The sequence below is a fragment of the Miniopterus schreibersii genome (genome assembly GCF_964146895.1).
Source record: "Miniopterus schreibersii genome assembly, chromosome: X".
NCBI classification, from domain to species: Eukaryota; Metazoa; Chordata; class Mammalia; order Chiroptera; family Miniopteridae; genus Miniopterus; species Miniopterus schreibersii.
The window spans coordinates 23503062-23516632 of NC_138104.1; the positions used below are offsets into that span (position 1 = coordinate 23503062).

The window sequence follows — 13571 nt, forward strand, 5'->3', positions numbered from 1 at the left end:
ATGTGCCTTGATTGGGAATCAACCCTGACCTCCTGGTTCATAGGTCTATGCTCAACCACTGAGTCACACTGGAAGGGCTGTGTCTGTGTTTTAATTCCACAACTAGACACTAAGTTCGTTGGGGGCAGGGATCATCATTTCTTTAGTTTCATTTGTGTTAACCTGACTATAGATGACAGTGCTCTCTGTATAGTAAGTCCCCACTTAATTTCATTAATAATAGGTCTTGCAACTGTAAGCAAAATGAGGTATAACAAAACCAATTCTACCCTAGGCTAATTGATACAAACAAGAGTTAAGTTCCTACAACATCTCATCAACATTATAATGAAATGATGTTGGACAAACCACTTTATTCAAGAACCTGCTCTATGCTATAGGTACCCAGTGAATTATATAGCTGACAAGTGATTATTTCTGGTATTACAACAAGATCTGGTGAAATAAACATGACAATTAAACTTGTTTGAAGTTCTGAACTTTCTAGGTCAATAGAAAAAGGAAGTTCCAGGACTGCCATAGCAATAAGTATAGGCATGTTATATATAAGTGGGTGGGCCTGTTGGAAATCGGATGAGTGATCCCACTTCAGAGTAGTAGTAACATGCAAAAGCTATAACTCCATGCTCTCTAATTGAGCCTCCAACCACCTATAGTGTTACCTGGAATGCTTATTAAAAATTCAAATTTCTCAGCCCCAGTCAGATCTGAATTACAATACTTGGGGATTGTATCTCCAGGCACCCATATTTTAACAAGCATCCCAGATTATTCTGATACAAACCAGAGTTTTAGAATGACTCTAGCCTGTAATCTGCAGCGAGACACACATGCATGTTGTCTCTGGTAATTCTACGGGAAAACGACAAATAGCAAGTGAAATGAAATGTCCGTTAGTAGCAGGAAGAGGAAGCTAGTCCTCCATTATGCATCAGGGAACTGGAAGAATGCTGGCGTTTATTATTATTATTTGTGGTGATACATTCTTGGTCGTTTGTCGTGGCTCATTTGCAATTATGGTCTGTTCCTTTTGAAGTCCCGAGACAGTTTGCCGGAATTTTATTTTTAACAGCAATTTCTTGACTGTCTTGGGAAGAGTGTTTGTAGGACTGGCTCACAAGCAACGATCAGGTCCAGTAAGATGTCACAGAGCTGCAGTGACTTTTCGTTATGCCACCTTGGATATGAAAGGCATAAAGTGAAAACCCTGCATCTTTGTGATATTTCATTACAGGGAGGGAGCGGGGGCGGGGGTCTTAACGCAGTGAGAGGCGAGATAAATGGAAGATAGAGGCACTGGCTCAGGCTTGGAGGAGCAAGGTGTCTTTAATCAGATCGGTAAGCTCTCTCTCCATAGGAAGGGCACTGAAGCCCAAAGATGAATTATCTGCAAAGGGCAGCTGGAAGATGACCTGAGAGGAACTTTCATCCTGGGAAGCCAGCACAGGTGCTGGCGTGGGCCGCTTCAGTGCACCTGGCTGAAAACAGGCGCAGACCTGGACGATGCGGCCAGCCCGCCTGCCCAGCAGAAGCTGCTAGGAAGCCGGAGCTCTAGACCCTGCGGCGAGCCGGCCAGGCGCCGTTAGCCGCCACGGCACCGCCGCAGCGCTCCTCCCTCGCGGGCCTGTGCCCGCTCGGCCCCGCCTTTTCGGCTGACGTCCTGGGCCCGCGGAGGCGGGAGCGTGGGTGGGCCGAGCCGTGGGCCGCCAGCGATTCGGCGGCTCAGCCTCACCACCGCGCGCCTGGACTCCGCCCGCCCCTCCAGGCGCGTCTTTTCCGGGCTCGCGCCTCGCCGCTCCTCGCTCCGCCTCCGCCGGTCGTTGGGGTACGCGCGCGCCGCTGCGGCTTTTTCTCGGGCCTCTCCGGCGCGCCCCTCCTCGTCCCAGCGCTAGCGGACGCACGCCTCCTTTCCGCCAGTTTCTCCAAGGCCAGGCTCCCGCCAGCCGAGGACGCGGTGGGCGACGCCTCCGGTGAGTAACCCCCGCTGGCGAGGCTGTGGCCCCGGAGCCACTGCTGGTCCTATACCCGGCCCCAGTGCCGGCGGCGCCACCGTCCCACGTCTCAGCCCGGAGGCGGTTGAGAGAACGTTCCGGTACCTGGAATCGGCTCGCTTTCTTCTTGAGCCCGAGCGATCTATCGGCCCGCCAACCCCGGGGCCGGGAAGACCCCCTAGATTTCTACATCTTCCCCTTTACTGAACTCTGGGGCCCTTGAGACCCTGGGCTGCCTTTCTGCCGCTCACCGTTCCCGGAGAGCCAGAAGCATCTTGCTGATGGGGGTACTACCTTTTGCCGTGCTCGTTTCCAAAGGGGCATATTCAAGAGCCTGCCAGGCTTCCCAACGACCTTTAGTGCGTCCCTCAACTCCATTTTGTCCCCTCTGGCTCGCTCTGTATCGGAGGGTAAGCAGGTTTATCTTACCCTAGACTGTGATCCACCTTCTGATGTGAGGGATGCCCTAGCTTTCGCTATCCCCTTAGCTTCCGTATCTTTACGTATGTTAGAAAACAGCTGAATTTTAGCAGAAGCATGCTCTTATTTTTTCCTGTTCTTTCTGTCTATATCCCTGTCCTCAGTGGATGCTATATATTTAGTATTAGCTTTATTCACTTCCTCTTCCTCTCATTCCAGTGTACTACAGAAAGAACGGTGGCTGGTGTCTATAGCACATAGAAAAATCGAGGAGACTATGATTCATTGCCTAACCCCCATCAAGGGGTTACATATTTTAAATAAGACGTCATTTCTCGTAGCATCTCCTCCTTCAAAGGCATTTTTTTCACCCTCTTGTAATGAATTTGCTCTATTCGCTATTTGACCTGAAAAAAAATCAATCATCACAGCGGTGAGATGCCGAATAAGGGCAACATGGCATTTAAATTAATCCCTTTACAAAAGTAAGCAGTCTGCTTTATGGTTTAGTCAACCATTTCCTGGTCATTGCTCACCACTTTAGTTTTTGTTTTATTTTGCTCCTAACAAATACTTAAAATTTTTTTTTTTTAATTTACTGAGTTTAGAGAGAGAGAGAGAAACATCGATTTGTTGTTTTACTTATTTATGCACTCATTGCTTGATTCTTGTATGTGCCCTGACCCGGATTGAACCTGCAACCTTGGTGTATCAGGATGACTCTCTAACCAACTGAGCTACCCGGACAGGGCTTAATTGTTCTTGATACATAAGACTGCATACAAATGGAGATTCAATCACATTGCTGTCCGTGAGCATACCAACCAAGATTTTAATAGTGAAGGTCTCTTCCTTGAATTGTAAAGTAGCTCGTGTTTTCCACTGAAGCTGGTAAAGTGTAAGATATGTAAGACTCCTGTAAGAATGAACAAGCTCTCTGCCACTGAGGTGGAGAATGAAACATTAAACATGTTAGTATAGTATTTGCACCATAGAATAAAGTACCTTATTGTTCTGATCTGAGAAGTAATTTGACACCTAAAAGTCCACAGAGGATGTAATGCAACAATGAAAACCTTGAGTAAATTCAGCACCCACCCCCTTAAAAACCCTATTTAAAAAATAAGTGATTTAGCCCTGGGCTGGTAGCTCAGTTTGTTAGAGCATCATCCTGATACACCAGGGTTGTAGGTTTGATCCCCAGTCAGGGTACATACAAGAATCAACCAAAGGCTGCATAAATAAGTGGAACAACAAATAGATGTCTCTCTCTCTCTCCCCCCTTCCTCCCTCTCTCCCTCTCTTTTCCCCTCTCTCTAAAAATCAATAAAAAAGAAATGATTTATATTAAGATTTGTTTCTGTTCTTTTTAAAATTGAATTTATTGGGGTGACATTGATTAATAAAATTGTACAGGTTTCAGGTATACAATTCTACAATACATCATCTTTATATTGTATTGTGTGTTCACCACCCCAAGTCAAGTCTTCTTCCATCACCATTTATCCCCCCTTTGCACTGTTCTACCTCCCCCGATCCCTTCTTCCCTCTGGCAGTCACCATACTGTTTTCTGTGTCCATGGTCGGTTTTTTTTTTCTTTGCTTAATTCTTTTGGGTAAGGGTGGAGAAAGGAGAGTCGTGCCCAATTCCATCAGAAATGCATTGGGATGCTGGAGAGGCTCAGGTTCAGTTCCAGCTCTAGTTAATTTTTTAAAAATATATCTTTATTGATTTCAGAGAGAGGAAGGGAGAGGGAGAGGGGGAGAGAGAGGGGGGGGGAGGGGGAGATAGAAACATCAATGATGAGAGAGTTGTCATTGATCAACTGCCTCCTGCACGCCCCTGACTGATGATCGAGCCCACAACCCGGTCATGTGCCCTGACCCGGAATCCAACCGTGATATCCTGGATCCTAGGTCAATGCTCAAATGCTGAGACACACCTGGCCGGGCAGCTCTAGTTAGTTTTAAAACCTCGGACAAGTTATTTTACCTCTCTTAGTTTTTGCATCTGTAAAAACATCTTGATGGTTGACAGAATGATCCGTAAGTTCCCCAATTTTCATTCTTTGTTCTTATACAAATATGTATTTATCTATCTGATACAATTTGCATCAAGGTTGTGCCATATATAATTAGTTAGGCCAGTTGTTTAGAATGTTTTTCTCAAAGATCTACATATATTAGCTCCAACTTATATATACATAATTCTTAATTCATACTTATCAAATGATTATACTATACATGGAAATCTCTAAATTGGGAAGCATTTTACAAAAAGTCAGGTATTGCTAATTTCTGTCTGTAAGTAAAATGTGTGCATACCACACTTTTTAAAAATTCACACCCAAGGATATATTTATTGATTTGAGAGAGAGAAAAAACAAGAGAGAGGAAGATACATCGAGACATCCATGTGAGACAGGTTGCTTCCCATATGTGCCCTGACCAGGTATCAAACCTGAAGCTTAGGTATGTGCCCTGACTGGGAGACAACCCGCAACCTTTTTGGAGTAGGGGATGACATTCCAACCAACTGAGCCACTCCGCCAGCCTCATACCACAGTTTTGTGTTTTTTTAATGTTTCTATGACTTTTAGAAATTTGTAAGGGGATGTATAACTACTGCCTTGTAACTGTAATGGACTAAGAACTTTAAAAGACTATGCAGGCATCTCATTCATTCATTTATTCATTCATTTAATTTATCTTTTTCCTTCATCTGTCACTTATTTTGTGCCAGGCGACCAAGATATAATGGTTAAGACAAGCCCTACCCTATGAGTTTAGTCTGGGATGGTAGTGATAGAGGTGGGGGTTGTGGAGAGATATATGTATAGACAGTTTATTTTTATTAACAACAGTCAAATCATGGAAATAAAGTTATGAGGATATTGAAGCTCTACAGGGGAGGAAGAGGTTGGTGATCGTATCAGTTGTAGCCTGTAGACTCTCTTCTTTGCATTCCTTTTTTTTTTTTTTTTCTTCCTTAACTTCAAATTGCTGAGACTTTAGCAAAAATAAAAGCATTTTTGTACTCCTAATACTCACTGGCTTGTCTTACTAGTTTTCTTTCTTTTTTCACTGTTTATTTTGAAATAGTTGTAGATTCTTAAACTGTTGTTAAGAAATGATACTTTATCTGATTTTCTCCAGTGGTAACATCTTGCATAACTGTGGTATACTGTCACAGCAAAGAAACTGAATAGATACAGTCCATCCACCTGATTCAGAGATCATCAGTTTTACATATAGTCATATTTGTGTGTGTATTTAGTTCTATGCAGTGTTATCACATGGTTAAATTTGTGTAACCATCACTATAGCCAAGATACAGAACTGTTCCATCACAGTTTTGTAGCCACAGCCAATCTCTCTCCCTCCCTGACCCCTGGTAACCACTAATTTGTTTTTCATGCCTATACTTTTGTCATTTCAAGAATGCTATATAAATGGCATCAAACAGTATGTGACTTTTTGAGACTGGCTTTTTTTTTCACTCAGCATAATTTCCTGGAGATTCATGCAGGGAATGTGTCTTGTATCAACAGTTGCTTTTCATTGTTGAGTTGTAGTCCATGGTGTGGATGTACTAGTTTTTTAAACATTCACCCTTTGAAGGACATCTGGATATTTCCTGTTTTCTTTGGGGGTTTTTGTTTTGTTTTAAACCTGTTATGAATAAAGCTCCTATGAACAGTCAGATAGTGGTTTTTATGTGAACATAAATTTTCATTTCTTTGGGATAGATGCCCAAGAGTGCCATTGCTGGTTGTATGTTAGTTGCTTGTTTAGTTTTATGAAGAACCACCAAACTGTTTGCCAGAGTGGCTTATCATTTTATTCCCACCAGCAATATATCAGCACTCCTTATCTTTGCCAGCTTTTCGTGCTGTTACTATATTTTATTTTAGCCATTCTGATAGGTGTCTAGTGGTATCTTGTTGTAGTTTTAATTTGCATTTCCCCGATGGCTAATGATTTTGAACATCTTTTCATTTGCTCATTTGCCATCTCTGTATCTTCTTTAGTGAAATGTTTGATCATGTCTTTTGTCAATTTTCTAGTTGGAATTTCTATTTTTACTGTTGAGTTCTGAGAGTTCTTTATGTATTCTAAATACTAATCCTTTGCTAGATATGTGGTTTGTAAATATATTCGCCCAGTCTGTAGCATGTCTTTTCATCTTCTTCACAGGAATTTTCACAGTACTAAAGTCTTTAATTTTGATGAGTCCCATTTTATCATTTTTCCCTTTTATCTGTCAGTCTTTCGGGTCAAGGAGTCTTATGTACCTTTGTTATTTAATTTATCCCTTGCTGTTTTCTATGACTGCCAATATTTCTGTGAGCAGTTTGAGTATCTTTCTTCTTTCACAATCCTGGAGTTCCAGTGTATCATGTGAACAAGTGGTCTTGATGGCTTAGAGTGTGAATGGCATACTCACACATGCTCTCACTATATTGAATAGCTATGTCCTTAAAAATATAATTTCTGTCTTACAAGGCTGTCAAATCAAAATGTTAAAATTAATACTTTAAAATTAAATAGGTACACAATGTGCCAAGGGAATTTTTGGTTTCACTTTCTAAATTAAAAATATTTTGGCAAAACTGTATAGTGTTTGTTGTTTTTTAAAAAAGATCAAGGTTTCTGGTAAGCGATCCAAAGAAAAAAATTTGTGTTCTCACTTAAATGTACTTTGGAAAGTTACTTCTGCATTTTGAGTAGTGAGGTTGCAAATCATGACCATGTACTTAGGTTTTTTATACTCATTATTTATTATCAGAATAATGAATAAAAAACTGTTGAATTTGTATGTCTAGACTGTATGTTTTCCTTTTATAGTAGCTACTTAATGTTCATTTTAGTTATCTTTTAAAAAAAACATTAGCTTTAAGGGGACTCGCAATTTTATATTTTGAAAATGTATGTGCTCATATTATGAAAAGAACTTACAGGAAAAGGTTAGTGATTAACTTTGAAAGTATTTGTTTCTGTAAGGTGGTACTGAAATGATTACTTGTCCTTTCAGTGTCACCATATTTGCTCAAATAAGTATACAGCTAGGGTAGTGGATCCCTATGAAAAGATCAACCATTGGTATAATGAAAGAACCAGCAAAATACTGTCAATGGCCAAATCCTGCCCACCGCCTGCTTTTGTAAAAAACAAACAAACAAACAAACACAAAACAAACAACTTCTATTGTAACACAGCCACATCATTTCATTTACGTATTGTGTGGCTGCATTCAAAATTTTAAAATACTATGTCAAATTTGAAACAGAGAACTTATTGCCCTAAAAACCTGTTTAATTTCCTTATAGAAAAACTGTTCTTAGGGACAAAAGAACCTTGCAAGTCATTGAGTCTTTATCTTATAAAGGAAATTTAACAAAATTTACCTCAACTCTTAATATCTCTTAGTTCTATGTCCATGGGAAATTGTGGTTGGGAAGAGTGTATTTTTTTTTTTAACCAAATCCACAAGAAACTTATCTAGGAGCAGCATTAAGAAATGGATGAAGAAAGTTGATTTTGTTGTCGAGTGTGGGCTGTTTTACTGTGAGTGTAAATTTACAGGTATGGCAACTATTGAAATTCAGAAAGAGGCCTATGTGGTCCTGATGTCCTTTGGTGATTCTGTTGTTAACAGAGTGGTAATGAGAGAGCCAGAAATGGGAGTGCTGTTACTCCTGCTCCCAAAACTGCTATGTGACTTTTAAGTACATAGTAGTTTGAGCCTATCAAGCTGAGTTTAGACTGTTGGTTTATTAATTATTATTATTATTATTATTTTTAATCCTCACCTGAGGATATATTTTCCATTGCTTTTTCAGAGAGAGTGAAAGGGGCAGAGAGACAAACATTAATGTGAGAGAGACACATTGATTGGTTGCCTCCCACATGCGCCCTGGCAAGGGCCAGGGATCGAACCTGCACCCCAGGTACATGCCCTTGGCCGGAATTGAACCCAGGACCCTTCAGTCCGCAGGCTGATGCTCTAACTACTGACCAAAACTGTCTAGGGCAGTTTATTATTATTTTTTAACATAACATACTTTTGTAAGTTAGAAGTTGACACTTTAGTTCTTTTTTCTTAAACCTCACCTGAAGATATGTGTTTATTGATTTTAGAGAGAGAGGAAGGGGAAACAGGGAGAGAGAAACATCAATTGGTTGCCTCCTGTATGTGTCCCGACTGGGGATTGAATCCTCAACCTTTTAGTGTACCAGACAACTCTCCAACAAAGCGAGCTACTCCGCCAGGGCAACACTTTAGTTCTTTTAGAGGACTTATGTATAGTGTTGAAAATGGAAATTGAGTTAGGACATTTGGCTATACATTTGGAAAGAAATTGATTCCCACCTCACATCATACACAAAAATAGATTAAGGATATATTTAAAAATATAAGCATATATTTTTAAAATGTCTGGAAAGCATAGGACAACCATAACAAAGTTAAAGACAAATGAAAGACTGAGGAAAATAGCTTCTACATATGCAGTAGAATATTTAATTGACTTCCACTTAACTGACTCACTACATTAAATGATGCTTTTCATTTCCTTTGTAAAATAAACTGTGCAGTGAACACTCGCTATTAGTAAGCTGGTCTCCAGTATGCCAGTATGCTTGAGTACCCATCAGCAGAACAGATGCTTTTATCACTGGACCTATATATGCTAGTTGTTCTTGTTTTTGTAAATATGTAATTGATTTTTATATTTTGTAATGTGATAAAAGATGAGCAGGGGGTATTGAAATTCTTACTGAAAATTTACAGATGAAATTATTTGATGTCTGGGATTTGCTTCAAATGATGTGAGGGATGGTGGAGGTGCAGAGTGCATAGAGATATAAAAGAAATAAAATACAGCACATGGGTAATTTTTGAAGCTGGGTGATAGTTACATTAGGTTCATTTTTTAATACAAACCAAATTTTTGGAAAGAGTCAAAAAAAGCAAATTATTACTGTCCAATTAGGGTAAAATGATAAAAGATTCGTATAAAATAAATATAAAAATCTAAAAGAGTTCGTTACTCAGTACCTTGCCAATGTCTTTTAAGTTCTTTGAAGTTCTTCTATGTTGTCTAAGAATCCTGTTTAAATTTCTTTACGCTCAGTGGGCCTGGAGTTAAAGAAAAAGTTTTGTCTTCTTGGCCCTATCTCAAAAGTTTGATGAATGGGTGTACATTTACTACTGATAAAATGAAATGAAGATAAATGTTTGTCATATGCATTTTTATGATTATTTACCTTAATTGACCTTTTCAATTAACTAATCATCTGTTCCAAATAACATTAGATTAAAAGGCTTCTACTTTATATCCATGATATATAAAGAGCTCCTGCAAATCAATAAAAAAAGCACCCATTATTAAAAGTGGTAGAGGTTGTGAATTGGCATTTCCCAGAAAAAAAATGAATAAAAAAGAAAGGATACTCAAATTCACTCTAGTAATTAGGGAAATAAAAACCATTGTTAAAGAATAGAATTCAATCCAGTAAATTTGAATCTCTGATTGGCTTTATTAAGCAATTTATGAATCAAACAACATTCCTTCTAGCAACTAGAAGGGTGTTCTGAGGGGTTGCATAAAATGGAAGGTTTTTATAGGAAGAAGGATGTGGCAAGAGTGTTATTAGTAAAAGAAAAGAAAGGATCAATTTTAGGCCAGGTCATATTCTTTTTTGGGGGAGAAGGCAATGGCAAAGGTTTTCAAGATTTTTTTAATTGATTTTTTATTTTTTAAGAGAGCCAGGAAGGGAGAGGGAGAGAGAAACATGGATGTGAGAGCCAAGCATCAATTTGCTGCCTCTGGCACACCCCCTACCGGACATCAAACCAGCAACCTTTCAGTTGGATAGCACCCAACAACTGAGTCACACTGGCCAGGGCAGGAATGGCAAAGATTTTATCATACAGGTTACCTCACTGGTATTTATCAGGAAATTTCAGACTGATTGGTTTGAATTTCCACTCTTGGGGGTAGACTGAAACTGCATTTAGGTTATTTATTAAGTTTTGGTTTGGTGGCAGGGCTGAGCAAAAGTGACTCCATTTTGGTTGCTGTTTCCTTTTGTTAAACATGATTTTCAAATACATTTGACAAAAACTGTAATATCCACTTTTAGAAAGAACTGGGCAGTGTCATACACTGTTAATGAGGGTGCAAATTGTTTAACTTTTTGATAAAGGATACCAAAATCCTCTCATTTTTAAATGTACATATATTTTTACCCAGAGATTCTGTTAGGAACCTATTCTAGGGAAATATCTGCACATGTGTATAAAGATATACATAAGATTTTACTGGTGAAACAGGTCATAACAGTGAAAACTTGAAAGTAACCTAAATGTCCATCAATAGGGGAATGATTTCAATAATAATATGCTATTCTATGGAATACCATAGAGCTTTTAGAGGAAAGAAACCCCTTGGACCTATATAAACTGGCATAGGAGTTCCAAAGCATTGTTAAAGGGGTGAGGGGCAGGGGAAAGAGTTATAGAACAGTCCATACATCATTATTCCAATTATCTAAAAAAACCTCACAAGACCTTACCTAATGTGTATGTATAACACAAAAAGGTCTATTTGATACCACGAGTAATTACTAGAGGAAAAGGGAGTGGTGTTAGAGGAGAGCCATTTAGGGACTCTTTTACTTTTTATTCTCTACCATTCTACAGTGTATTTCTAAATTTACGAGTACTGTTTTGATAGTAACTATACAGATCAATAATATAAAACATTTACATACTGGAAGACACTTGCAATGCACTTTCTTCATTGTATATTTTATGACACCGTGCTAGAAATGTAGTGCCTTGTACTTAACGAGCACTCAGGTATTTTTAAAAATTACTTTTCTCCCTTTGTTAAAATACTATTTGTATTTTCTAAATTTTCTATGTTGAAATATAAGTATAAAGAAAAATAAAGACACCTAATCTCATCCCCAGAGAGATCTATTGTCAGCTTTGAATATATATGCTTGTGCATGCATGTTTGTGTACATGCATGTATGGACACTCACTGCCCATATATACACATGGACATGCACATGTGCAAGCATGTATCTTTCTACAAAGTGGGTTCTTACTGTACACAGTGATTTGTAACTTTCTTTCTCTAATTTGCCTCTATGTTGTAAGCATCTTTCACGATTGGTCACTCTGAATAAGTGAAAAAGACATCTTGGTGAGAAAAGAACAACATGGTGCCGTGTAAATATAGTGTTCTATTCTAATTAAAATAACTTCTAGAACAAACTATATAATCTTTAAAAAAAAAAGTCATGGTCACCAAAAGTAAATAACCAAGGAATTTCTAATTCCTCAATGTTGAACCAGTTCAATTCTGATTTGAATTTAACTATGATAATGAATAAGTGCAATATATTAAAATGCCATTAGGAATCTTTTGTGGGTGGAGTTTGGTTTTAATCAAGATTTTAAACTGAGCTTCACAGTGTTTTTGTTCAAGGAAAAACCAACTGCTCTAATTTTTGTTAAAGGTGTAGGCCTAGTTATATTTGTTTACAACTTATGAAAGTGAAGAAAATCTATGTATCTATAGCAACATGAAACTTTGTCTGTGGTACCTCAGGCTATACTATATAAAATTGAATATTAAGAGAACTGTGTTGGAGAACCAGGTTTGACTTGGGCAAGCATGTATATATTCTGCTCTCTTATATGATCTAGAAATATTTGCTAAGCACATGTGCTGAAGACTCAGTATAAAATCTTCATATTTATACTCTGGGTCTTTAGGGTGTAATGCTTTACTTTACACTGAAGACTTTTTGATACTTTAATCTTTTTTCCATGGATTTAGTAGAGTCTTTTATAAAAGAAGAGTCTACCATGTAGACAGTGGTGTTAACATGAAGGCCAGTTAGCTGCTTGTGTTTTTGTTATGGCAATTGAAACAGCATCCCTGATCTCCAGGGCTCTGCTTCGTGGCCTTTTTGGAATTGATTACGCAGCATGAGGATTTTTCTCTCATAGGCACTGTCAAATTACCTGATTTTGTGGGGGACACAGGATAGAAACTCCCTATTTCTCACTTGATTAATGAGAGGGGCATGTGAGATTAGACTATCAGAGAGATGTGGTAAACATTAATGGTGGATTCTAGTGGTTATGAAGTTAATGCAGTAGAAGTCATGGTGAAATACCTATTTTCTCTGAGGTATTCTGCTTCTTACCTATGTATTTAAAGTATTTTTATACTATAAAAAAGTAATGATAGGGTTTTGAAGGACCACAGCCCTGGAGGCACCTGAGTGATGAGTCATCAAAGAAAACCTGGAGAAACGGACAGAGCTGTTATCACTGAAATGGTGATCAGTCATTATGTTCAGAATACAGGTTTCCCTCACCTTCTGAAAATAGAGCATTCTTATGAAACCTTTCCTAAGCTCAAATGGAGTAAAGTGAAGAAGCAGTTACCTTAGGACACATCTTGCTAACAGATGCACAGAATAAATGAAGATAGTGCACAGATGCTCACCCAGTTCAAAATTTTGGTGGCTTGATGCTGACATGCTGAGAATAGGTCCCAGGAAGGAGCTGGGCAGGGCTGTTCTTGCTGTTGGGGGTGCATGCTGCCTCTGTAAGGGCTCACTGCAAAACAAACACTGAATACTATTTTCGCACTTCATACTTTTTCATAAAAGCAAAAATCTTCAGATTTCATTTTGTTAGCAAAACAGGTACTATTGTACCTTTTTTGTAAAAGTGAATTGGCATAAATTGAACTTTTTTAAAGTGGGAGACACCTGCATGTTAGTCATTTCTGCTTCTCAAATGAACTGAAAGCTGGAAACTTCCCTCAGACAGGAAACAGGAACTTGGGGGAATGGGTGTAAAATTCAGTCTTGGCTTTGAAAGGAGAAGAGAAGATAGAACTAGCACTAGTATCACATTAGATGAATCCAAGTGAAAAGTTGCTATGTTCCACATGACCACTGAAGATACCAAATTGAGAAGTAGCTTAAAAGAGTAGTTGACAAATCATAACTTGACTGATAGGTAGAACTGGGCAGAATGAGCTACAAATAATTGTCAGATGAATGTGTTTCAAACAAAACAGGAAAAAAAAATAGACCAGGGGTCATGGTATTCTTATACTTGGA

General features: G+C 38.7%; 1 protein-coding gene across 4 annotated transcripts in view; it reads left to right on the plus strand.

Moving 5' to 3' along the window:
* Window positions 1-1708: 1708 nt before the first annotated feature.
* ACSL4 (acyl-CoA synthetase long chain family member 4) overlaps window positions 1709-13571 on the plus strand; it is a 73864-nt gene continuing 62001 nt past the window's right edge. Inside the window, exon 1 of one of the 4 annotated variants that reach the window (XM_081126772.1) lies at window positions 1709-1970. The gene's annotated coding sequence lies outside the window, so the exon portion shown is untranslated. The remainder of the gene's footprint in view (window positions 1971-13571) is intronic. The other 3 variants (XM_081126773.1, XM_081126774.1, XM_081126775.1) reach the window with 3 other exon arrangements.